This window comes from Ambystoma mexicanum, chromosome 12 (genome assembly GCF_040938575.1).
Source record: "Ambystoma mexicanum isolate Mex_15411 chromosome 12, UKY_AmexF1_1, whole genome shotgun sequence".
In the NCBI taxonomy this organism is placed as follows: domain Eukaryota; kingdom Metazoa; phylum Chordata; class Amphibia; order Caudata; family Ambystomatidae; genus Ambystoma; species Ambystoma mexicanum.
In genome coordinates, this window is record NC_090936.1 from 312,739,927 (window position 1) to 312,765,154 (window position 25,228).

A 25,228-nucleotide genomic window follows, 5' to 3' on the forward strand; every position below is an offset into this window, starting at 1 on the left:
GTTATAAGGTTTCTACTTTCGAAGGCATGATAAAGCTTGTCATGCTTGAACACATTATTGCATCTTCTTCCCCGGAGCTTAAGCAGCATTTGGCCGATTCGAAGGAGATAGATCCTAAGAAGCTGGCCATTGCAGCAGACTTATGGGTGTCACATCGAGTGTCCCTTAAGGACAAAACTCATCCTGGTAAGCAGGAGGAAGGGAAAAAGTCCAAAGATAAGGAGGGTGGAGAATCTGATAAATCTTCTTCTCAAAAGGGCCACAAAAAGAAAAAGAAGGGTAAGACACAAGAGAACTCACAGGGTAGTGGAGGTCAGTCTCCAAAACAGAACTCTGGTTACAATAAGCCTCCCTATGTAAACAGACCCAATGGATCTTGTTTTGCTTGTGGAGCAACTGACCACGTGAAGGGGGATCCCCGGTGTAAGGTTAGACCTTTGGGGGTCCACTCCGCTAATCTGGCCTTCTCCTTCTACGAGGAAGAAGAGATTACAGGAGTATCCTTCTCCTCAGACTCATTTCCCAGCGGGATAGAAGCTGAGGTAGTTTTAGTTTCCCTGGGTTTCTGGGAGCCTAAAGTCGCAGAGGCTTATGCTAGGATTCCAGATAATACCAAGCACTACTTTAAAGACAGTGTGCTGATCAATGGAGTAGATACTCCAGCTCTTAGGGATAGTGGGTGCAGTCGAACTGTAGTGGATTCTACCTTGGTAGACTCAGAGGAAGTTGCCAGAGCTACTCTGATGCCCACTAAGTTGGCTGACGGCCCACTCCGTATGTTCCCAGTAATACCTGTAAATCTTACTTTAAATGGTACAGCAGTCAGGATTCCAGTGAGCATTCAGAGAAACGTCCCAGGAAAGGTCTTGTTAGGTAATGATCTCAGAGCTTTAGGGCTCGTAGGAGACACTGCCGAAAGACCCTACACATGGTCTCAAGTACGGGCAGCATTGGCCAAGACCAATACGCCGCCCCAGCCGAAGGGGAAACCCAAGGCGAAAGGAGTAAACAAGTCAAGACGAGGGAAAGAGAATATTCCCCCGAGCTCGCCTACCACTGTGGTGGAGGAAGTTGGTCAATCGCCCGGGCCTGACGAGGAAGTGGTGATGCCTGAAGTATTTGACCCCAACAACCATCCTGAACTAAAAGACTTGTTAGTAGAAGGTGGTCCTGATAGGGACGAATTCAGTAAAGGCCACCGTGAGTGCCCATCTCTGGAAGGCCTAAGGAGACAGGCCTGCTCCCAGCTTGAGGGTGAACCTCCTGGGACGCATAGGATTTATTGGGAAGGTGGACTCCTGTATAGTGAGCCCACAGAGTCTACAGAAGGAGACCATAGGAGGTTGGTGGTTCCCCTTGCTGTTAGGCCCTTCCTCCTGCAGTTGGCGCATGAAGTGCCCCTTGCTGGTCACCTTGGTATTAAGAGGACCAAGCAAAGGTTATCCATGCACTTCTACTGGCCCAAGATGAGGGGGGCAAGTAGAAAGTCACTGCAGCAGGTGTTGTGCATCCTGCCAGTTATCTGGTAAGGTTGGCTCGACAATCCAAGCTCCATTGGTACCACTCCCAGTTGTGGGAATACCATTCGAAAGGGTAGGGATTGACATCGTTGGTCCCCTTGACCCGCAAACATGCTCAGGCAATAGGTTTATCCTATTGCTGGTCGACCATGCAACCAGATATCCTGAGGCCATCCCATTGAAAACTGTAACTGCCAAGTCAGTTGCAAAAGCGTTACTTGGCATATTTACTAGGGTTGGCTTCCCTAATGAAGTTGTGTCGGATCGTGGCAGCAACTTTATGTCGAAGTATATGCAGGCTATGTGGAAAGAATGTGGGGTCACCTACAAGTTCTCTTCTGCATACCACCCCCAGACCAATGGTCTGGTGGAACGTTTCAACAGAACGTTAAAGAGCATGATTGGGGCTCTGGAGGAACCTCAGAGAAGAAAATGGGATCTTCTTTTACCATGCTTTCTGTTTGCCTACCGAGAGGTACCACAGGAGGGTGTTGGCTTCAGCCCCTTCGAGCTTCTGTTCGGTCATCCCGTACGGGGACCCTTAGCCATCGTCAAGGAGGGATGGGAGATGCCCACTCCCCCTGTTAGTACCAACGTAGTTGATTATGTGCTAGGGCTCAGAAAACGGATGGTACTTCTGATGGGCTTGGCTAGTGATAAATTGAAGGCAGGACAAGCGCTGGTGAAACATTGGTACGACCAGAAAACTTCCCTCATCAACTTTACACCTGGTCAGCAAGTCCTGATCATGAATCCTATAAGGCCTCGAGATTTACAGGACAAATGGTCAGGCCCTTACACAGTGGTGGAGCCCCTGGGTGAGGTTAACTATTTAGTGGACCTTGGAAGGCCTGGACAGGCTCCAAACGTGTTTCACGTGAATAGGCTGAAGGCTTTCATCCCAAGAGTCGAAATCGCAGCACTGCTACTGGCTTCAGATGTTGAGGAAGAGGAGTCTGAACCTCTCCCAGACCTATTCCAGAGCGGTCCTTCAGATAGGTCCTTTGAGGGTGTCCGAGTGGCCCCTCACCTGACTTCTGATCAGCAGGCTAAGGTGAAAAGTTTGCTTAGGCAGTTTTCCCCCTGTTTTCACAGTCGCCTGGTTTGACACCTTGGTGCAAACATAACATAGACACAGGAGACAGTGTACCTACCAAAAGTAGGGGATACAGGATGTCAGACAAAGTACGGTCTTATATTAAGACCGAGGTCAACAAGATGTTAGACCTTGGGGTGATTGAACCCTCTAGTAGTCCTTGGTCCAGCCCTGTGGTTTTGGTTCCAAAGGCAGGCACTTCTGAATTGAGGTTCTGCGTGGATTACAGGGCTCTGAATGCTATCACCAAGACAGATGCACACCCCTTGCCTCGAACAGATGAGCTGGTGGATAATTTGGGTGCCTCCAAGTACCTCAGCACGTTTGACCTCACTGCTGCCTATTGGCAAATAGCTTTAGCAGAACATGCCAAGGAGAAGACAGCGTTTTCTACTCCAGACGGCCTTTACCAATTCAGGGTAATGCTGTTCGGGTTGAAGAATGCACCTGCCACTTTCCATTCTGTCTTGCATATCTGGACGATATAGCAGTTTTCAGTGCCACCTGGGAAGACCATGTGAAACACCTCGGGATTGTGCTCCAGGCTCTTCAGAAAGCACACTTCACCATAAAGGCTAGTAAATGCCAGATTGGACAAGGCTCAGTGGTTGACCTTGGACATGAAGTAGGTGGAGGGAGGATACAGCCTCTTCCCAGTAAAGTACAAGCAGTACAAGACTGGCCTACCCCCACTACACAGACCCAAGTGAGAGCCTTCTTAGGACTCACGGGGTATTACCGAAACTTCGTGGCAGACTATGGCACCATAGCTGCCCCTCTGACAGCCCTCACCACTCCGAAGAAACCCAAGAAGGTAACTTGGACCGACGAGTGTGAGAAGGCCTTCAATGGCTTAAAAGACTCCTTGTGCCAGGCCCCTGTCCTCAGGGCCCCTGATTATCAAAGACCTTTTATCGTGCAGATGGACGCCTCTGACACTGGGATAGGAGCTGTACTATCACAAGTAGATGAGAAGGGTAAGGAACACCCTATTGGTTTTATTAGTCGCCAGATTAAGGACAGAGAGCTCAGATGGTCCACGGTAGAGAAAGAATGTTTCTCTGTTGTGTGGGCCCTAAGGAAGCTGAGGCCCTACCTCTATGGGACCCACTTCACTGTGCAAACTGACCATAAGCCCTTAAAGTGGCTAATGAACATGAAGGGGGAGAATCCAAAGTTGCTTAGGTGGTCCATAAGTCTACAAGGCTTCGACTTCACTATTGAGCATAGGCCAGGTGTCCAACATAGCAGTGCTGATGGGTTGTCCAGAATGTTTAACCGACCTGAACAAGAGACTAATCCAGGGGTGGATTAGTTCCCCCTGTCCATAGTTTGGGAGGGGCGAGTGTTAGGAAAGATTTCTTAATTGTGGGTAATTTTCCTTCTGTTAGGGAGAATTCTCTGTTTCGGCTGAATTTCCTAACCTAGTGAGTCCCCCAGCAGCTTTGCTGGATTTCTGGAGTTTGTTTTTTTTCCATCCTGCCAAGAGTGAGACTCTTTTCTCCCACTCTTGGACATGTATGTGTGTGTAATTCCTTTGAGATGTCAATGTGTTCGATGGGCTATGGGGTATTTTACTCCATAGGGTCTCATATGTTTTTCTATGTGTGTAACACCGAACCCTACGTGCCGTAACACTGGGGCGTCCTAGCGGACCCCCACCATAGACTCCATACCCAGGGACTGACTACTTTCTCCCCGGGCATGTAAAGTCACCATTGGCTTTACTAGACCTAAATTTACTAACAGGACTAGTACAAACCATCTTATTGTGGACATACTAGTAGGGGTAATTTGATTACTCTTAGACCTGTTACTCGAGGGGGCACTGTCCCGTCCCCCCTCGTCGAGTTTTGGCTGGTGGCAGTGGAAACTACTTGTTATGTTCAACCCCGAGCATAACCTTATGGGATTCGTCCCATTGTTGGAGATTGATACTTTTTCTTGTTAACCTCCAACGTACCACCGGTCTACTTATCCTAAATAAGTTTATCGGATGGTATTTTCTGCCAGAACTCGGTTTTTTAAAATGGCGTCTGTGTTCGTCTCTGTGACTCCTAAACCAAAGGTTGAGCCCTTTGTTCCACTTTTGGCGGGCCTCTGTACAGAGACCCTCCAAAGTGGTGCCATTCTGTCTGGGTTACCTCAGGGGTGTGGGAGAGGGTTTAGGCACCCTGGACCGAGTTGCCTTGCCAACTCAGGTCGCACTCTGGAGTGATTGGCCCAAGTGGTGAGCGTTCCCGCGCACCACTTAGCATGTGTTGATTGACAGCTAGGCTGAATGAATGGGGGTTTTCTGCATAAAAGCAGGGCTTTTGGGACTGGATCTTCAGAAGTCGCCACAGGACCTAAGAATCCGACGAGGGGAACGCTGAGCCGACCTGCAACGACGACACCTCCGGTGGAGCCCTGCGGAACCGACTCACCACTTCCCGACGACAGAGGAGATTTCCCCTCCGGAGAGTCTCTTCCCCTGGCTGGTAGGAACAAACAGTCCCCTTTGCTTTTTATTCGCCTCAGGACGCAGTGGTCGAATTGCCCGTGCAGAGCAACCCGGCAACCGGATAGCCACTACCCCTGTACGGCGACCAAAAGGTGGTGCCTTGTGACGGAGCACTCCGCGGCTGGTCTCTTCCCTGGTGGTGCACTGGACTTCCTTTTTCTTCGATGACGAGAACCTCTCTACTCTTGGCAAAGACCCGACGTGCATCCACCACCAGGAACATCTGCCCCCGCCGGAGCTGCTCTCCACAATAAGGTACCGTGTCCGCCTGGCTTCCCTTTCGATCGGATTGAGCGAGGTGTCTTAATCCTCTCCTTTCCGTTGGGTTGCCTCCAAGCTTTTCTCATTTAAAGTTTTGAACTGGTTCAACCTGCTGATAACAATTTGCTACAAAGACTTGAATGCATCTCCTCTAGAGACTTTTTGGGACATTGCGCCTTGCCTCTCTCCGAGTGGGCCTGGCCTCTGAACTTTATGATCTATTGTGATTCTTGCCTTCCTGCCTTGCATTTTATCCGCGAAGGATTGAACTGTGTTGATTTCATGACCTGCCTATCTTTTTCTCTCCCATCCTAACTAATGTTCAAGTGTCATCTAGGTTGAGGTATACACCTCTGTCTGAAAATAAGTGATACCGGTAGAACCTAGAGTTGTCAAAATATTGCTAGGGGGATTGATCGTTTTCTACTTTGTAGAGTAACTGTGTTTGATTTGTTTGCCGTGATTTGCCTTAGTGTTTTTCATAGATGTTCTGTTATAAATAAATGCCTTAATATCTTTACACTAAGCCTCGTTGCGTGTTTGCTTGTCTTGCTGTGAAGAATTGCCCTATTTTGTATACTCCACATACTGCTCAACTTTTCTTGAGAGAAGTCTGACTGCTCAGCCACAGCTACCAAGTGAATCTGTGTGGTACAGACCTCTACCAAGTGGGTTCACCGCCAAACGCCTGTAGTCCTAAATCTTTTGCAGTGGTCCCAGAGGGAACTGCACAGGTTTACGCCTAACACTGGAGTACAGCGGTGGGATTTGTATCGAGTATACAGTTTAGAGTGCTTTTCGACACTGTAGGATAACTAAACCACAAAACTTTGCACAAAAAGCAACTTTCAAAAACATGTCTACGATGGAAACTTACAGTCAAGAGTCTTTGTCAGGTGAAAATACTGAGAGTTTGCGAGCTCTCTGTAGGCAAGAGAATCTTTCTGTAAGAGGCAAGAAGTTAGAACTAATCGAGAGATTGCTGGCGAACCAAAGTCTGGGTACTGGTTCAGAGGAACCAATCTCTCCAGCGACTGTAGATAACAGTGATGGTGTTGATCTGAATCGTAATTCTGATGATAGCGATGAAGAGGCTGACGAGGACGGCGAGGCTAACGAAACTGTCTCACCTGCTCCTCTACCTGCCTTACCAGCTGTGCCTACGGGGCCCATACCAGGTCCCACAAGTAACCCTGCTTATTTTGAACTTGAAAAAATGAAGCTCGAACTAGAATACAAACGGTTCTTGGCTCAATCTGAACGAAACCAAGAGCTCGAGTTCAGACGGATGAATGCCCAGGCTGAGCAGAAGCAAGCTGAGCTAAGACTCAGGGAAATAGAACTTAATCACGAGTTAGAGATGAAAAAGTTGTCTATGGAAAATGCTTCTCTCTCCTCTGGTTCCTCTAGGAGCTCCAGTCCCAAAAGACCCCGGATGCCGAAGGAATTAGTGGGTATGTATGAACCGAGATTGGATGTGTTGGATTGGTTGAAACTGTTTGAATACAATCATAGGCTCCAGGACATCACCGGGAATGCTTTGCTTCCCTGGTTGTTCTCTAGGCTCCCTCCTGTTGCGACTGATGTGGTAATGGAGTTGGGGGAGGCGGATAAGACGGATTACGAAAGTGTGAAACTAGCTTTAATAGCTAGATTCGGGAAGACCCCTTCCCAGTATCTTAAGATGTTTAGAACCCTCAAAAAGCATGATGGTACCCCTTGGGCTACCTGGGTGAGTGAAGGGTTGAAAAACTTAGAGGGATGGATTAAGGGTTACAAAGTGAACACTTATGAGGGTATGAGGAATCTTTTTATGTTGGAGTCTATTTATGATGCCTGTTCTCCTGAGCTCAGACAGCACTTGGCTGATTCGAAGGAATTGGATTCCCGGAGGCTAGCTAAGGCTGCTGATTTATGGGCTGCCAACCGGGCTACTCATAAGGATTCTGGGGCAACTCAGAAAAAGGATGAGGGAAGACAGCCTAAAAAAGACTCAAAAGAGAATTCTAATAACTCACATTCCCCAGAGGGCCCCAAACAAAATAACCAGGGTAAACCCCAGGGAAAACCACAACCGAATAGTGTACCTTCTGGCCACAAACCAGAAGGAGGTCAGAACAAGCCACCATTCCAGAGAGCATTTGGAACATGCTATCTCTGTGGGGCAACTGACCATATCAAAGGAGATCCAAAATGTAAGGGTAAACCTACTGGGATCAGCACAGTCTCCTTAGCCTTCACGCCTGAGGAGGAAGTCCAAATGACTAGTGCTCACTTTGAAGTCTTTGCTGAAGAACCTTGGGTTCTTCAAGCAAGTGTATCCGTAGAGTCAATGGATCTGGTTAGTAATCAGAATAGGAGTGTGCATGACTCTATACCAGAAAACTCTAAGGGGCCAATTCATAGAATTCGGCGCACAAGTGGCGCACGCGGCTGGCGCACAGTGTGCGCGTGCGGTAGTCTGCGCCAGCCGCGTGCGCCGAAACACATTCAGGCGCACAGCGTATTCATGGATTCCAACCTCCACAACCAGCCGTGGCGCAGAGTGGCGCAGCGACCCTGCAGCAGCCTCAGTTACGCCCCCAAGAACGCCCCTCGCGCAGGGAAAAGCCATCAAAATCCCCAATCCAGCGCAAAGGGCAGCAGCAAACGCAGAGCGGGGAGCGTGTATTTCAGGGGTGTGCGGGTGTTCCCACACGCGATAGGCCTGGGTACGTGTATTACAGGGGTGCACGAGAAAATCTACACGCGATTGGGCTGGGTACGTGGATTTCAGGGGTGCGCGAGAAATTCTACACGCGATTGGCCTGGGTACGTGTATTACAGGGGTGCGCGAGAAAATCTACACGCGATTGGGCTGGGTACGTGGATTTCAGGGGTGCGCGAGAAATACTACACGCGATTGGCCTGGGTACGTGGATTTCAGGGGTGCGCGAGAAAATCTACACGCGATTGGGCTGGGTACGTGGATTTCAGGGGTGCGCGAGAAATTCTACACGCGATTGGCCTGGGTACGTGTATTACAGGGGTGCGCGAGAAAATCTACACGCGATTGGGCTAGGTACGTGGATTTCAGGGGTGCGCGAGAAATTCTACACGCGATTGGCCTGGGTACGTGGATTTCAGGGGTGCGCGAGAAAATCTACACGCGATTGGGCTGGGTACGTGGATTTCAGGGGTGCGCGAGAAATTCTACACGCGATTGGCCTGGGTACGTGGATTTCAGGGGTGCGCGAGAAAATCTACATGCGATTGGGCTGGGTACGTGGATTTCAAGGGTGCGCGAGAAATTCTACACGCGATTGGCCTGGGTACGTGGATTTCAGGGGTGCGCGAGAAAATCTACACGCGATTGGGCTGGGTACGTGGATTTCAGGGGTGCGCGAGAAATTCTACACGCGATTGGCCTGGGTACGTGGATTTCAGGGGTGCGCGAGAAAATCTACACGCGATTGGGCTGGGTACGTGGATTTCAGGGGTGCGCGAGAAATTCTACACGCGATTGGCCTGGGTACGTGTATTACAGGGGTGCGCGAGAAAATCTACACGCGATTGGGCTGGGTACGTGGATTTCAGGGGTGCGCGAGAAATCCTACACGCGATTGGGCCTGTGCGAGTGGGGCAGTGTATTACGTGGGTGTGCGGGAAGTTGAAGAGGTGAATTGCCAGTGTGGGTCCTCCCAGGTCTCCCCTCTGCCCCCTCCACGACCTCTGCAGGCAGCCCACACCACAGGGGACTACCCTGCACCCCTGGTCATGTCCCGCAGGCAGCCCATCCACCATGGGCATGCCCCCCAGCCAAGCCACATGTCCCCTTGCACCCACACCCCCCAGCAGGCCCCCACTCATGTCCCCCTGCACCCCCACCCCCCAGCACTGTGGGGCACCTGCCAGCAGGCCCCCAACCATGTCCCCTTGCACCCCCACCCCCCAGCAGGCCCCCACTCATGTCCCCCTGCACCCCCACCCCCCAGCACTGTGGGGCACCTGCCAGCAGGCCCCCAACCATGTCCCCTTGCACCCCCACCCCCAGCACTGTGGGGCACCTGCCAGCAGGCCCCCAACCATGTCCCCATGCACCCCCACCCCCCAGCAGGCCCCCACTCATGTCCCCCTGCACCCCTACCCCCCAGCACTGTGGGGCACCTGCCAGCAGGCCCCCAACCATGTCCCCTTGCACCCCCACCCCCCAGCACTGTGGGGCACCTGCCAGCAGGCCCCCAACCATGTCCCCTTGCACCCCCACCCCCCAGCAGGCCCCCACTCATGTCCCCCTGCACCCCCACCCCCCAGCACTGTGGGGCACCTGCCAGCAGGCCCCCAACCATGTCCCCTTGCACCCCCACCCCCCAGCACTGTGGGGCACCTGCCAGCAAGCCCCCAACCATGTCCCCTTGCACCCCCACCCCCCAGCAGGCCCCCACTCATGTCCCCCTGCACCCCCACCCCCCAGCACTGTGGGACACCTGCCAGCAGGCCCCCAACCATGTCCCCTTGCACCCCCACCCCCCAGCACTGTGGGGCACCTGCCAGCAGGCCCCCAACCATGTCCCCTTGCACCCCCACCCCCCAGCAGGCCCCCACTCATGTCCCCCTGCACCCCCACCCCCCAGCACTGTGGGGCACCTGCCACCAGGCCCCCCCATGTCCAACTCATGTTCCCCACCACCCCCACCCCCCAGCACTGTGGGGCACCTGCCACCAGGCCCCACCCATGTCTCCCACCACCCCCACCCCCCAGCAGTGCAGGGGCAGCCTCCACCAGGCCCCCACTCATGTCCCCTATCACCCCCACCCCCCAGCCACCATGGGCAGCCTCCACCAGGTCCTCACAATCCCAAATCATGTGCGTTACGGTCAGCCTCCACAGCCAAAAAGCCCTACCAAGTAACCCATTCACCCACATGGAAATGGAAATTACATGTTACACCCCCAATGTTCATAAAGCAAATGAACCCATGTCCGTCACACACAATGGTTGCAATTGAATGGGAAAACACCCAACATGACATGCATGAAACCAATGAGATGATACCACACAGTGAAGTATGAAAACAAAATTGTATTAAAAAAAAAAGAATGCAAAAGAAATGAAACAAACTACAATGGCAATGAAAAAAAGATAAGCTGCATGTCCGTTTAAAAAAATAAAAACACCAAATCCTAATCCAAAAAAATGTTGTCCAAAGTCAAATGAAAAATAAAATCAATCCAATGAAGAACTATGTACAAAACTTCCAAGGGTCCATGAGCCCAACTGAACAAAGGAAACCTACAAAAAACCTTAACTAAAATACAACTATATACAAAAAGTGGAGCAGTGTCCGTCGACTCCAAATCATAAGAACAAACAAAGGAAACCTAAAACTAAAGAACTATATACAAAGGCGGCGGGCAAGTCCAGCGGCTCACTCCGTGGTGTTCCGGGCCAGGGCATCATCGAACTCCTGTTCGATGTCCCGGAGGCGGTCCTGTTCCATGGCCCCGAGGGTCCGCAGGGACGACGCCGTGTCCTCCTCCAACCCCCTGCGGATTGCCTCGAGGCACTCGGCCCGCCTCAGGGCCCTCCGCATGGAGTTCTCCGCCCTGACCATTGTGAGCCGCGCCTCTTCCGCCCACCGCCGCTCCGCATCTATGGCGTGGCCCAACCGCTGCCACACGGAAGACACTTTCTGTCCTGGGTCCTCCTGCCCTCCGGCCGATGCCTGCCCCTCCGATGTCAAAGGCCCCGAGCCTTCATGGTTCCCACCATGTTGCTGCTGCTGCTCTGCCTCTGCCCGTGCACTGCCTCCTGCTGCCTGCACATCCTCCGCCAGCTGGGGTGCAGTCGTAGATGTGGCCACCCCTGCTGGACGTCCCACTCCCGACTGTGGCAGGGATGCCTCCTCCACCAGCCTGGCCGCACCGTCAGAGGCAGCTCCACAGGGCACCCAGGTGACTGATGGGTGGGAAGATGGCACAGAGGACGACTGGCGCGTAGGGGGTCCAGTTGAGGAGGGGGTCGGAGCAAGCCCCATCAGACGGAGGAATCCGGCCTGGGTGACCTGTCCCAGCAGGCTGACGTGGTCAACGAGCCATTCGAGATGACGTGCAGTCTCTCCATGAAAAGACTGCAGGTCACCTCGCATGGCCTGTTGACGCAACGCCACACCAGCCAGGACAGGCTCAACCCGGACCTGGATAGCCACGTCCGCAGGCAGAGGAAGGCCAGTTGACGTCAGCTCATCCCCTGCCTGAAAACGGGTCTGGACGTAGTCATCCCTGCTGGTTCAAGATGATGCAGGGACAGGATCGGGGACAGAATTGCACACAGGCACCTCCGCGGTGGCCTGTGCTGCCTCCTGTCCCTGGTCCTGCACTGCACCACTAGCACCAGTGGGATCCCCACCTCCAGACCCTGTCTCTGGTGCTTGCACGGCCTCCTCCTCCACCAAACCCCCCACCAACCTGGATGACTCCGTGCCATCTTCCCCTGTTGGGCCCTGTGGGGTCCCAGCTGCCCCTTCTGCTGCCGAGGAGTCCAACTCCAACCTCCGCCTCTTGGACCTCCCCCCAGCAGCTGCGGCCTGGGACGCGGCACCGGACTCCTCACTCCCCCACGAGATGACAACACGGGAGGGGAGCCGGGCCTTGCGTCTCCGGCTGGCGGTCGGATCCCCGCCGCTGTGCTCCACAGCACCTTCTCCGCCCTCTTCATCAGTTGACGCTGCAGACAGGGAGAAACAAAACACAGGCATCAGGGCACTGTACAATGGACACATACACATATGACAGTTGCACATGAGTGGCATTGGCAAACCTCAGACATGTCATCACAATCCCCAACACACATGTCATTACAACTCGCACACATGAGCCATACCAGGGCCATATCGCAACTGCCACCACCATCCATACACACACAACAGCATGAACAGCCAAAGGTGAGCCAGACATCACATGCAACACAGGAAGTGCACCACACATGTACACACACCACCACACTTGCATGCATGTGTACACCTCTGCCAAGTGTTGCACTGTTCAGACGGGCATCCATGTCACATCTGCCAATCAGGCTTCCACATACCGCTGTCACATGCATCCATGTTGCATCACTGTTGCACCCTTGTCAAATACACCACACATGCACATGTACACAGTGCTGATACATGATACATGCAGCCGAAAACAACATACATGCGTGATATCACGGACATGTCTACTTACATACACATTCATCCAAACATGTGTGCCCACACAACTGCATTTGGCATGCAAGCCTACACACACAAGCACCATCCATGTCTCACACATTCCAGCCCTCGCATGTGTCAGCCCCACGGCCCTGTACACCCCCACCCATACTCGACCCCATACAAACAGATGTGCAACCTGCACACTACCGAATAATCACCACACGCACTGCTCACAATCAGGATGCATGTACACTCACCGCTCGACTCCAGACGGGTCTGCTTCTCTAGGACCTGGACGTGGAGCGCTGGGGATATGCGTTCCAGGACCCTCATCTGTTCTTCCGACAAGTGGCCCCGGCGCCCCTTGGCATCCGCTGCCTTCAAGAGGCGCCGGGCCTTGTTCAGGGTCCTGGACCTGAAGTCCTCCCAGCGCTTCCTGACATGTTGTAAGTCGCGGACTGCCACCCCCTCCGCGTTGATGGCAGTCACGATGTCAGTCCAGATCCGAGTCCGTCCTTCCTTGTCGGCGCGGGAACTTCCGAAGAGGGCATCATACTGCCCCAGGACTTGCTCCACCAGGACACCAACCTCGGTGGCACTGAAGCTGGTGCCCCTCTGCCTCTCTGGCCGGGGGTTGTCAGTGGTCACAGATGGTGTTTGCCCCGACATGACAACCCCAGAGGCAGGAGTGGGTGGGCAACTGGGTCCTGGGGCTGGGCTGTGGAGCGATGGAATCCCAGTCGGGAGTCTTCGGTTCCAGCAGGGGTGGTCACAGCAACAGCATCCCTGGCTGATGTGCAGGCAGCAAATGGCAGTGCACGTGGGCAGCAGGCAGTCAGGCAGCAGCAGATGGCAGGTGGGAGCGTGCTCGGGGCTCTGGGGGGCAGTAGTTCGGCCTTCTGGGCAGGAGCGTGGTCTTCCATGTGCATACGCGTGGCCAGCTTGATACGGAGTGATTTGGCACGTGAAAAATCTGCACGTCAGCGTGTAATTCGAGGAAAGGCCCTTAGCGCGTAAGCGCGTCTGCACGCATACGCATTTTCATTGGACCAAAGGCCCTCAGCGCGTGAGCGCATCTGTGACGTGACATGCGAGGGTGTATCCCTCATTGCACGTGATGACAGAACACACGTGGATTTCAACCAATCGCGTGTGAAAGTTCACGGCACCCCGGAACACACGTACCCAGGCTAATCGCGTGTAGAATTTCTCGCGCACCCCTGTAATACACGTACCCAGCCCAATCGCGTGTAGATTTTCTCACGCACCCCTGTAATACACGTACCCAGGCCAATCGCGTGTAGATTTTCTCGCGCACCCCTGTAATACACGTACCCAGGCCAATCACGTGTAGCATTTCTCGCGCACCCCTGTAATACACGTACCCAGCCCAATCGCATGTACGCTCGCTCCCCTCCAATCACACGCGATGACACCCGAATACGGGAAACACGTGCACGGCAAAAGACGTGCACAGGCGTCAACGAGTCCGCCCACACGGAGGCGTCCCACGGACAGCATAAAAGTGCGCGCAAACAACAAACGCGTATATACAGCGACGATGAATGCCCCATTTGTTGCTGCACTGATCGTGGGACACCGCAGGAGGAGGAGAATAGCCAGGGCACGCATTTTTGCACCACGGACAAGCCTTTTTGGGATGCCTGACGACCAGGTCTACGGCAGGTATAGGTTTCCACCCCATATCATCCTAGACCTGGTCAGGGAGTGGGAAGATGACCTCACATCCCCCACCCTTTGCTCCCAAGCATTGAGCCCCTTGGAGAAGCTGCTCAATGTCTTGCATTTTTTGGCCACTGGGTCGTTTCAGCGGACCACTGCCATAGTGGGGGGGGTCTCACAGGCCACGCAGTCACGCTGCCTACACCAGGTACTGGCAATCATGACAGCGCACCCCTCAGTCCGCAGGCACAAATACATGCCCAGAACACCCGCAGAAAGGCAGGCCGTTGTCCTGGATTTTTACAGGGTGGCACACTTCCCCAAAGTGCTCGGTGCCATAGATTGCACCCATGTGGCCCTACGTCCACCTAGGGCCACTGAGCACATCTACCGAAACCGCAAGCACTGGCATTCCATCAATGTACAGGTGGTATGCGATGCAAAGGGAATCATCACCTCTGTCTATGCAAACTACCCTGGCTCCACCCATGACAGTTTCATATACAGAATGTCCGCCCTGAGCCGGGCCCTGGAAGCTGGGCAGCATGGCGACACATGGCTCCTAGGTCAGTACAAATGCCCTTGCACATGCATGCAAGTCACACACAGACAAATATCCCAACCCTAATAATCTCAATTATTATCACCTCCCCAGGGGACAGTGCCTACCCTCTGAGCAAACACATGATGACGCCAATCCGGAACCCCACCACACCACCCCAGGTAAGATACAACACCGCCCATATTGCAACCAGGGGCATAGTGGAGTGCACATTCGGAGTGCTCAAGTCACGTTTCCGCTCCCTTGACCGCTCTGGTGGGCAACTACTCTATGCACCACCAGTAGTGTGCAGGATCATTGTGGCAGCATGTGTCCTGCACAATGTTGCAACACGGCAGGGCGTCCCGGTGGACATGGTGGTGCCCCCACATCCCCAACCACAGGCACAGGCGCTGCCCAGGGGAGGGGACAGGGCACGTGGCGAGGAAGCCCGGACCCAGCTTGTGGCCACATTTTTCACCTAAACTCCCACCCCTGCGGAGTGCACACAGGCCTGGCACATACCAGGTGACAATCGATGATGACAAAGTGACAGTCAACTGTCACAACCCTAGCACCCTGAGATAGTTGCCATGGAAGTGCCACATCGTCTGCATCCCTAGCTACTTAAACACAAGCTATCCTGTGCAACCAAAATGCACACATATGACATGTGACATGACATGGGCCATACACAAGTATTCCAAGGCGCAATGAGGCGGGGGGGGGGAACAAGGGAACACAGAGAACGGTACTACTAGGCCAGGTGTCATTGAGATTGTGCAAGTGCAGGGGTAGGGGGAAGGCAAAAGTGCAAGGGGAAGGGTGGGGGGGAGTCCAGTACAGGGGAAGTAGGCCAAAAAAATAATACATAGGTCGCCTGGTGGCAACTGCAAAGGTAAGTGCAGACAAGTGCTGGGAAGGGAAGGCTGTAGGGATAGAGAGACAGTACTGCAGTGCAGGGGTTGCCAGGGTGGCAGTGCAAGTGGACAGTGGCTGGGCCAGGGACCGAGGTTGGTGAGAGTGTCCCAGTAGCAGCTCCTGTGCAGTTCCAGTGAAGAATTCTGCAAGGGAGAGGCAGAGAGTAAGCAGAAGCAAAGAGGAAGGTCTTGAGGTGCTTCCAGAACTGGAGATGGTTCCCCTCAAGTTCAAGTCAGGCAGGAAGTCTGTTCCAGGGGGAGGGCCCTGCTGCGGAGAGAAACCTACCCCCAGCTAGTTGCTCTGAGAAGCGGATGACCTGGACATGCAAGGTGTGCATCACACACACCTGCAAAACAGGCAATGGCCATCACTGTCATGTCAGTCAAACCCTCCCAAACATCAACATGACATGGCAAGCAATACCCATACACCGACGCAGTAACGATAAGGTACACATTGCCATGTCCTAAATGTACAGTGGCATCGGACAATGATGCCTGACCCGGAATCAAATGAAATGACAGACCAAGAAAATGTCCCACCCAAAATAAGTTGTTTCAAAATGCATTGCAACAGTCGTAGTCGTAACATCACAATGAATGCCTGTCTATATGCACATTATGCATTGCAAAATCAACACTGCAGCTCATGTGTGCAGTGTCCCACTCCTGCATCACACTGCTCAGCGCACAGCACAGTGAACAGCCATTGCGTGTGATGCACACCCTGAGCATCACATCTAAGTGACAGACTACATCAAACATCAAATTAGGCATGTACTGGAACCATAATCGGTCACAGAACATGTGCTGCCGGGACACAGTGGGCACCAGAAGGCAAACAGTGTACACGTGGATATGCAAGGGTGGGAGTACATGGAGTGCATCCGAGTGCAAGTGTGTGGTTCTGCAGGGACATACACTCCACATATGCATGTGCACTCAAGTGACCATCAGTGTTCCCTACACATCACATGTGAACATCCACCATGTGTACACCCCAGCATGTCAAACCACAACTATCCCCTCGCACCTGAAAGGAAAACACAACACATAAACAGGCATTGATCAGCAGAACACAACATGTACATAGGACAACAACATTACAATGTCAGAGTTCCCATCACACTGCAGGGCAATGCAACTATCAACAACAACACCACCTCCCGCGCAAATGACCATGACCCACTGAACAACTGCACCTGGGTCATGGAGCCTCCAACCCTCATTTCCACCTGGCCACAGGATCACCTTTACCCTTCGTGTCCATCTCCCACCTTGTGTGTAAAAAGATGCCTGAACCCTCAGAATCCACACTCATTTCCAAAATCACAAAATCCAAGGCATGAAAACGAACCCAAACACCCTCCAGTAGATGACTTGACGTAGCAGTACCTCACAAACGCCAAGTACTACCACAATGATGCAACAACCAAGGTAGCACAGCAGAACAATGTCACGACAGGATGTGAGACATGTGTGGTACATGACATAGGATGATGCACCATGAATGGATGTGTACTGTTACAGGTCCCCTGTACAGGCGCGGGAGTCTCATGAAACAACCACCCACACCATGTCCCGGGTGCCTGCAAGGTCAAACTCACACAGGCCCCTGAGATCATGGTGGGGAATGAGGTTCAGGGATATGCAGTCGGGACAGGTGTAGACACACTGGATGACTGGAATGAGTGGCAGGTGAGGGGAGGAGGAATGACACATGAAACTAGGGAATGCACGAAAATGTACAACCTGCATGAACACATACACAATCCAAACAAACTTGGACATCATTGTCATGGCCTTCTGTAGTCCAGGCTCAGGAGTGGTACGAACCAACCACCCCCTCTAGGGTTTTGGCGCCTGCAAGTTCGGGGCTTACACAGGCATCCACAACCCCAGTGGGGAAAGAGGGTCAGGGAACGTTGCTTGGATAGGCACGGGAAGCAGGAACACCGGGTAGAGGGCACAGGTTTCATAATTGCATAGGATCACGGGTGATTAGGGAAAAAAACATACCAAATCGGACCACACATACATCCATGCATCAGTACACTCCACAGCAAGCCTATGCAGGGCAGTTTGTAAGGAAAACAACAAGACACTTAGCTCTAGTTTTGAGTGCTGGCCTCCTGCCTGCGCACTCTCAGGGCCGGTTACAGGAGCACTGCAATGCTGCAAAGAGAGACACAGTCAACAACCTGTATGTGCCAATTACACTAAAACACAACACAAAACATGCCCCATAGCAACAAACTACTCTACAAACAGACAATCAGTGCTCGATGCTTCGTAACCATATATAACATCACCCCTGTGACGGGTCATGCACAGTCAATGCAGTAAGTCAGGCGCTGGTGGGTGCGTGGCAAATGGAACACCAATGTGTCACAATTCGCACAACATGCAATGTTCCCTGGGTAAGCAGACAGACCCATATGGCAAGCCATGACTACAGAGCAAGTTGCGTACCACCATGACCAAAACAAAGTTGGCAGTGCATTTATCATGAAGTACGTGGAATAGACATGCACTGCACCCAAGTATGTCCCTTGCTGTATGTCCCTGTGAGCTGCCCCTTTCCATGTCTCGGAAGGCTACATGGTTGATACAAGTGCCTCAATGAACCTTGTTGTACCGCAGGGTATGTGCCACTGCCCCTGCATGTGTCCCAGACAACCCTACTATCAACAGCCATCAGTCCACAAACACATCTGAGCTGCATTGTGTGCTTCAACACCAAAATTTGTCTAAGCTCACCCTCAGTGCTGTGACTAAGCCCCCATGTGCAAGTCGCCTGGTGCAAGGTTTGCTGTGTCGTGGCCCCCCTGTGCTGCTCACCTTGCCTGGAGTTCCTTGGAACATGTCAGCAGTTCTAGGATGTGGGTCTGCAATCACTGTGGCTCTGCTCGTGCACACATGTGCATGTGGGCACCAACAAATGGGTCAGGAATTCCGTCGTCCAATGGGCCATGTCTGCTGGCAAAGGTGCTCTGGTGCCTCATCCCCCTGCAGAAAGTGCATGAAACAAACGATTAATGCATCAAAGTGATCTGTGTGTGTCTCATCAGGCATCTCATTACTTGACCATGTCAGAGAGTCACATCACAAATCACACCATCAGCCCGTCTTTGACTTCCAAAGTGTGGAACACTATCTACAGCATGAATGGCAACAGGCACGTGTACAGGAAAGATATGAGACATAATACACAATGCATAGCAATCAATGTCCACATTAATCATGACACACCCCATCTAGCAAAAGCTGAACAGTGGACAATTATACCTAAATCATCCCCACTAGGGGTGTCAACACAAGTCACAAAGCACCAGACATGCCACATATATGACAGTCCAAAGCCCTTGTGTAAAATTCTGTAACACCGAACCATCCTTGCGAGCCCATGGATAAGGGAGGCAGGAGTGGCATATGTGAGTCAAGGAACCCAAGCAGCAAACACATACACAAGACAACCATGAAGGGCCCAGCTGGAACAGACAGTGGATGCCTTCAAAAACCACAAGGCACCGCACTGTCACATGAAAGCACAATAGACTACAAATTTTAAACTAACTCAACTATTAACTAATTACACTAACTATGGAAAACCTACATTACCTATTTAAACTAACTATCAAACAGAAACTTAACTAACTAAACTAAAAGAAAAATCAAAAATGGCCACATAACGACCCGGGGGGGGAGGGGAGGCACCCAGGAGGGGGGGGGTACAGGGTGCTGCTCAACATCCACATGCGATGATGCTGAGCCAAAAAAAAATACCTCCATGGGCTCAACGCCTGCACAGCACGACCTATGTGGGAGATAGTTGGTCGTCCGAGTCTGGCTCATCCTGGAAAGGAGGACGTGGCACAGTAGCCTGGCCACACCTAGCCGCAGCTTGCCCCTCGTCGGCAGCAAGTCTGCCGGACAGGTGAGCCTGGTTGTGTGTGGCGATGTTACATAGGTCTGCATGCAGAACCTCACGTGATACACGTGCTTCCTCTTGCAAGGTAGCACGTGTAACACGGAGTTCCTCCTGCAAGGCCTGGCTGGACAACCGCTGCACCTCCCGGCAAGCCTGTAGCTCAGCCGAGATGGTGCGCTCAAGCTGTGCAAACCTCTCCTCTGCCTGCTGCCTCTGGGACATCATAAGGACACCCAGAGTGGATCTGAGGGAGGCATACTCCTCCCTCAGGGCATCCATGTGCGCCTCTGCGTGAGCAGCAATTGCTTGACGCAGAGACGACATTTCAGCCTGGCGTGCCCTGTCTGAGGCCGCCATGCCCAGCCTGAGCGAGCGGGCCGTGGACCGTGCCGCCTGCTGCTGGAGAAGCACCTGCCTAGCAGGGGGGAGCACAGATCGGGCCACACGCTCCATGCTGTCAGCGATGTTCTCCATTGCTGCCCTCTGCCGTTCGGAATTGGCAGTCATGTCTTGCTCCCACTCAGTATACAGCGGTTGCGCGCGGCGACCGCGTTGCCGGGCTTGACCCCTGCGGGACCCAAGGACCGGGGGTCCTCGCTGTGTTGGCACCGCCTGCGGCTGCACGACTACATGCCCCCGTCGACGTGATGTCCCAGGCACATCAGTGACTGGTGTGGAGGGTGACCCTGCGTCCCGATCCACCACGGGCGGAGGAACCAAGACTGTCTGATCCCTCAGTGCAGGTGTCGCAGACAGAGGAGTGTCCACATCAGAATCACTCACCCCTGACACATGGACTTGATGCTCATCCAACTCAACATGGACGTCAGAGTCGTCATCAAGGCTGGACTCATAGGCAGCCAGAGACAGGATGGACTGCAGCACTTGGGGGTTTTCGTGGCCTACCACCCCACGACCCCCACTAGTGCCGGGTTGATGTGGTCTTACCAACCCTGTGTCTGGCATGACAACACCATCCTCTGCATCCATTGCGTCATCACCTGAAAAATAGAGAGGAAAAGGTCACTACACATGTCAGGAGCACACAACACACACATACCGACAGCAAAGGCATCCGGCAGACATGTGACACACAACATATGACCTGGCATGCATGCTGGGTCTACTTTGAATAGCTACTGTGATCAGACCTGTTGAAAGGTGGCAGTTTGCATCGAAGTGGGTCTATGCAATGCTGAAAATGTGTACGCCACTCACTACCTACATGTACAAGCACTCCATGGTGTGTGCCAGGAAATGTGAAGGCAGTGCAATGTCAAATTCAGACATCACGTGCATTGTGTATTCAATGTGTACCATGTCTAGCAGCCAAGCACCCCTCCACCCCAGTACCAAAGCAGGGATGCCTAGCATGGTATCAAAAGGCTGCCCATACACCTGTGTATTGACAAGCAGTGTTGACTGGCATCAACAGCTTAATGTGATTCAAATTACAACACTGCAAATGATGCTGGGACAGTGGGCAGGACACATGATGGAAGATCCGGAGGCCGGCCACGTGTGAAGAAGACAGGACAAGAGTTGGACTGAGTCATTGGCCATTGAAGAGGCTGAGGCCTGTGAGCCACACAGATTGTCAGAGCCTAAACATGTGTGCAACGCAGGACTGAGCCACAGTTGACATGGGGAGGCCGATAATATGGCAGGCAATGTATGTAACCAAGGACTCATATTACAGTGATCATCCAGTCAAGGATACATAGGGGCATGCGTGCAATGCACATGGAGCATGAATGGGCACTCATGTCCCTGCGGGACATCTAACCCATGCACAGTACAAGTGGGATACCCTGCATCGAGTACTAAGGCTGTACCACACGGCATATGTCTGGCAGTTTCTAAGCTGGAAGTTAGCATCTACACAGGACACATGAACAAGAAACTACACATTGGCAAGAATGTAGCAGACCAGTGCAAAGGTGGAACTGGGGTGCAGAGTGGCGGAGGAGGGGCAAGGGAGCATGCCCACATGGAGTCCCGCATGCAGGCAGAGGAGACATGCATGACGGTAGCATTGCATTACTTACACATCAGAACCATGTACACGTCACATGTAGCAGCAATCATGCACAACACATCCCACAAGTGAAACACACACGTCCTCAACAACTACGCATCAACACTCACTGGACTGGGCATCAAAGTCCAGCATCTCTCCCACACCTTCGACCAATTCTGATGGTATGAACTCCACAACGAGAGCCTCATGCGGAGTGAGTTCTTCCTCCTCTGGTGCAGGCCCACCGCCAGTCACCAGAGTCAAGTTGTAATTTGAGGCACGCTTAGCCTTAGTGCTGCGCTTGATGTCATTCCAGCGCTTTTTGCACTCCTGCGCCGTGCGCACCTCATGGCAGAATGAACTGACATGTTCCGCAACATGCTTCCAGTGGGTGTCACGTTGGGCAGCCGTAGTCTGACTATTGGCACCCACTAGCATGTCATGGCTGTGTCCCCGCACGTAGTCCACGAGGAAGTCCAGTTCCTGCTTACAGAAAGGCTTCTTCCTCGATGTGCAGGAGGTCGTGGCTGTGTGTGGGGTCCCAGCCTGTGCTGCAGGTGCAACCTTCCTCCTCTTGGACTGTGGCGCAGACCCTGGCTGGCTAATGCCGCCCTGACCAGTATGGCCAGTGGGTTCGGTGGATTGAGCCGAGGGAGTGGCAGGTGGAGGGATGACCAAAGGCCTGACTTGTGTCAGTGGCAGCTGGGTGCCCACTAATGGACCCTGCGCAGCAACATCAGCTGTGGCAGGGTCATTGACCGCAACGGTCCTGGTTGGCAGACTCACAACCGGGGTGCTGTTGGGTGCTTCTGCCCCTGCACTTGCCAACACCCGGCTGTTCGGGGCAGCAGATGACATGACTGCCCCAGGGACACGTGTCTTGGTCTGAGCAGCCCGGCGTGCCCCTATGGTTTCCCCCCTGGCCTGTTGGAGATCTACCAAGGGCTCTTCAAGTGCCAACGCAGCCTGCGCTGGCAGACCCTGAGCCTGGGTGGCGGTGTCCACAGCTGCACCTGCAGCTACCGCTGCCCTTGGGCCCGTGGCAGTCGATGGAACGGACTGCCAGGTCATACGGGTGCCAGTGCCAGATGCAGGAGCTGCATCCCCCGGAACCACAGGGGGTGGTGGCATGGCTGCACCAACACATGGCACAACATTGTGCTCAAGTGGCGCACCCCTGCCTCTTCCCCCTCTGTGGCTGCCCTGGACACCCTGGAGTCCCCCTACTCCCTGGTCACCACAGCCACGTCCCCGACCACGCCCGCCACGAGGAGTACGCCCAGCTGAGGCGCCCCTCACCTTTGGTGGCCTCCCAACCATGGCACAGATGTAATAGTGCTGGCACAGATGGAGTGGTGCCAATGGGAGGTGTACAGCACAATTGACCTGGGCAATTGGGGTGAAGGGGGTGGGAAGCAAGATGTTAACAGCCCCCCTGCACCTGCAAGGCTGTATGTGACCCCGGTGATGTGGTGACGGGTCACGCAACGCTCAGGCACCCCAAAACTGCAGTAAAACCGTGCACGCAACCCTGCAGCCTATGTGCGTGGATTTAACCTCCCGCAGTACGCGGTGGCACCCAGTAACACGAATAACGCGTACGCGTGGGACACGCAGGCTACGATGACATCGAAAATGGGTGCAATACACAGGGGCACCCGCAGTGGGAAAAGGAGCGTTTGCGACTCACCGTCTGACTAGCGCGATGCAGAAAAACACGCGTAGCCAATACCCCCGCCAAAAGAAGAGATACGTCCTTGAGAGCTGTGAAGTAGATGGCGCGCGAAACAACTGGAAGCAGCAACACACGTCGGTCTCCACGGAAGGCACGTACAGCGAACTGCTGGGCCCGCTCACCTTTAACCCGTGCTGAGGGAAACGCACGCGCGCGTCACGTCAAATGCGGACGTGCAGTTGTTCACGCGATTACGCGCATTACACGCGGACGTGCAGTTTTCCACACGCGATTAGCCTGGGTACGTGTGTTTCCGGGTGCGCAGGTAGTTCCACACGCGATTTCAGCAGGGTACGTGTATTCCGGGGGTGCGCGAGAAATTCTACACACGATTGGGCTGGGTACGTGTATTACAGGGGTGCGCGAGAAAATCTACACGCGAATGGGCTGGGTACGTGTATTCCGGGGGTGCGCGTGAAGTTCCACACGCGAATAGCCTGGGCGCGTGTATTTCAGGGGTGCGCGTGAAGTTCCACACACGAATAGCCTGGGCGCGTGTATTACAGGGGTGCGCGAGTAATTCTACACGCGATTGGCCTGGGTACGTGTGTTCCGGGGTGCCGTGAACTTTCACACACGATTGGTTGAAATCCACGTGTGTTCTGTCATCACGTGCAATGAGGGATACACCCTCGCACGTCATGTCACAGACGCGCTCACGCGCTGAGGGCCTTTGGTCCAATGAAAATGCGTATGCGTGCAGACGCGCTTACGCGCTAAGGGCCTTTCCTCGAATTACACGCTGACGTGCAGATTTTTCACGTGCCAAATCACTCCGTATCAAGCTGGCCACGCGAATACACACGGAAGACCACGCTCCTGCCCAGAAGGCCGAATCACTGCCCCCCCAGTGCCCCGAGCAGCCTCCCACGTGCCATCTGCTGCTGCCTGCCTGCCTGCCTGCTGCGACCGTGCCCTGCCATTTGGTGCATGCACATCAGCCATCTGCAGGGGTCCAGTTGCTGTGTCCACCCCTGCTGGAACAGTAGACTCCCGACTGGGATACCATCGCTCCACAGCCCAGCCCCAGGACCCAGTTGCCCACCCACGCCTGCCTCGGGGGTCGCCATGTCGGGGCAAGCACCATCTGAGACCAGTGGCGACCCCCAGCCAGAGAGGCAGAGGGCCACCAGTTTCAGTGAGAAGAAAGTTGGTGTCCTGGTGGAGCATGTCCTGGGGCATTATGATGCCCTCTTCGGAAGACCACGCGCCAACAAGGAAGGACGGGAGAGGATCTGGGACGATGTAGTGGTTGCCATCAACGCAGAGGGGGTGGCAACCCGCGACATCAAGCACATCAAGAAGCGCTGGGAGGACTTGAGGTCCAGGACCCTCAATAAGGCCCGGCGCCTCGCGGAGGGGGGCCGGGCACGCCTGAGTGACATCCAGATGAGGGTCCTGGAACGCGTAGACCCAGCGCTCCACGCCCAGATCCTTCGGAGGCAGACCCATCTGGAGTTGGCCGGTAAGTGGCCAAGCATTGCTGTGTGAGACAGGGCATGTTGCAGTGTGCTGGTTGTCTGATACCTGCCTGTATGTGTGACATAGGCCATGTACGTATGTGTGTGTGCAGGGACATCATGGTCAGGCATGTGAGTACAGTGATGTGTTCTATTGCAACATGGGGGGCTCTGTGCGGAATGGACACATGGAAGCATGGCAGTCTCTGTTCCTGGACATGGGTGGGGGTGAGGGATGGGTGCTGGTCCCATGTACACGTATGGTGTCCATGTGTGTGTGTCTGACCTGCGTGTCTGTGACTTGTCACCGCCATGGATGCATGACACATGTCTGTGACAATGTTCAGATTCACTGATGCAGCCTAGTCATCCTTGTATCC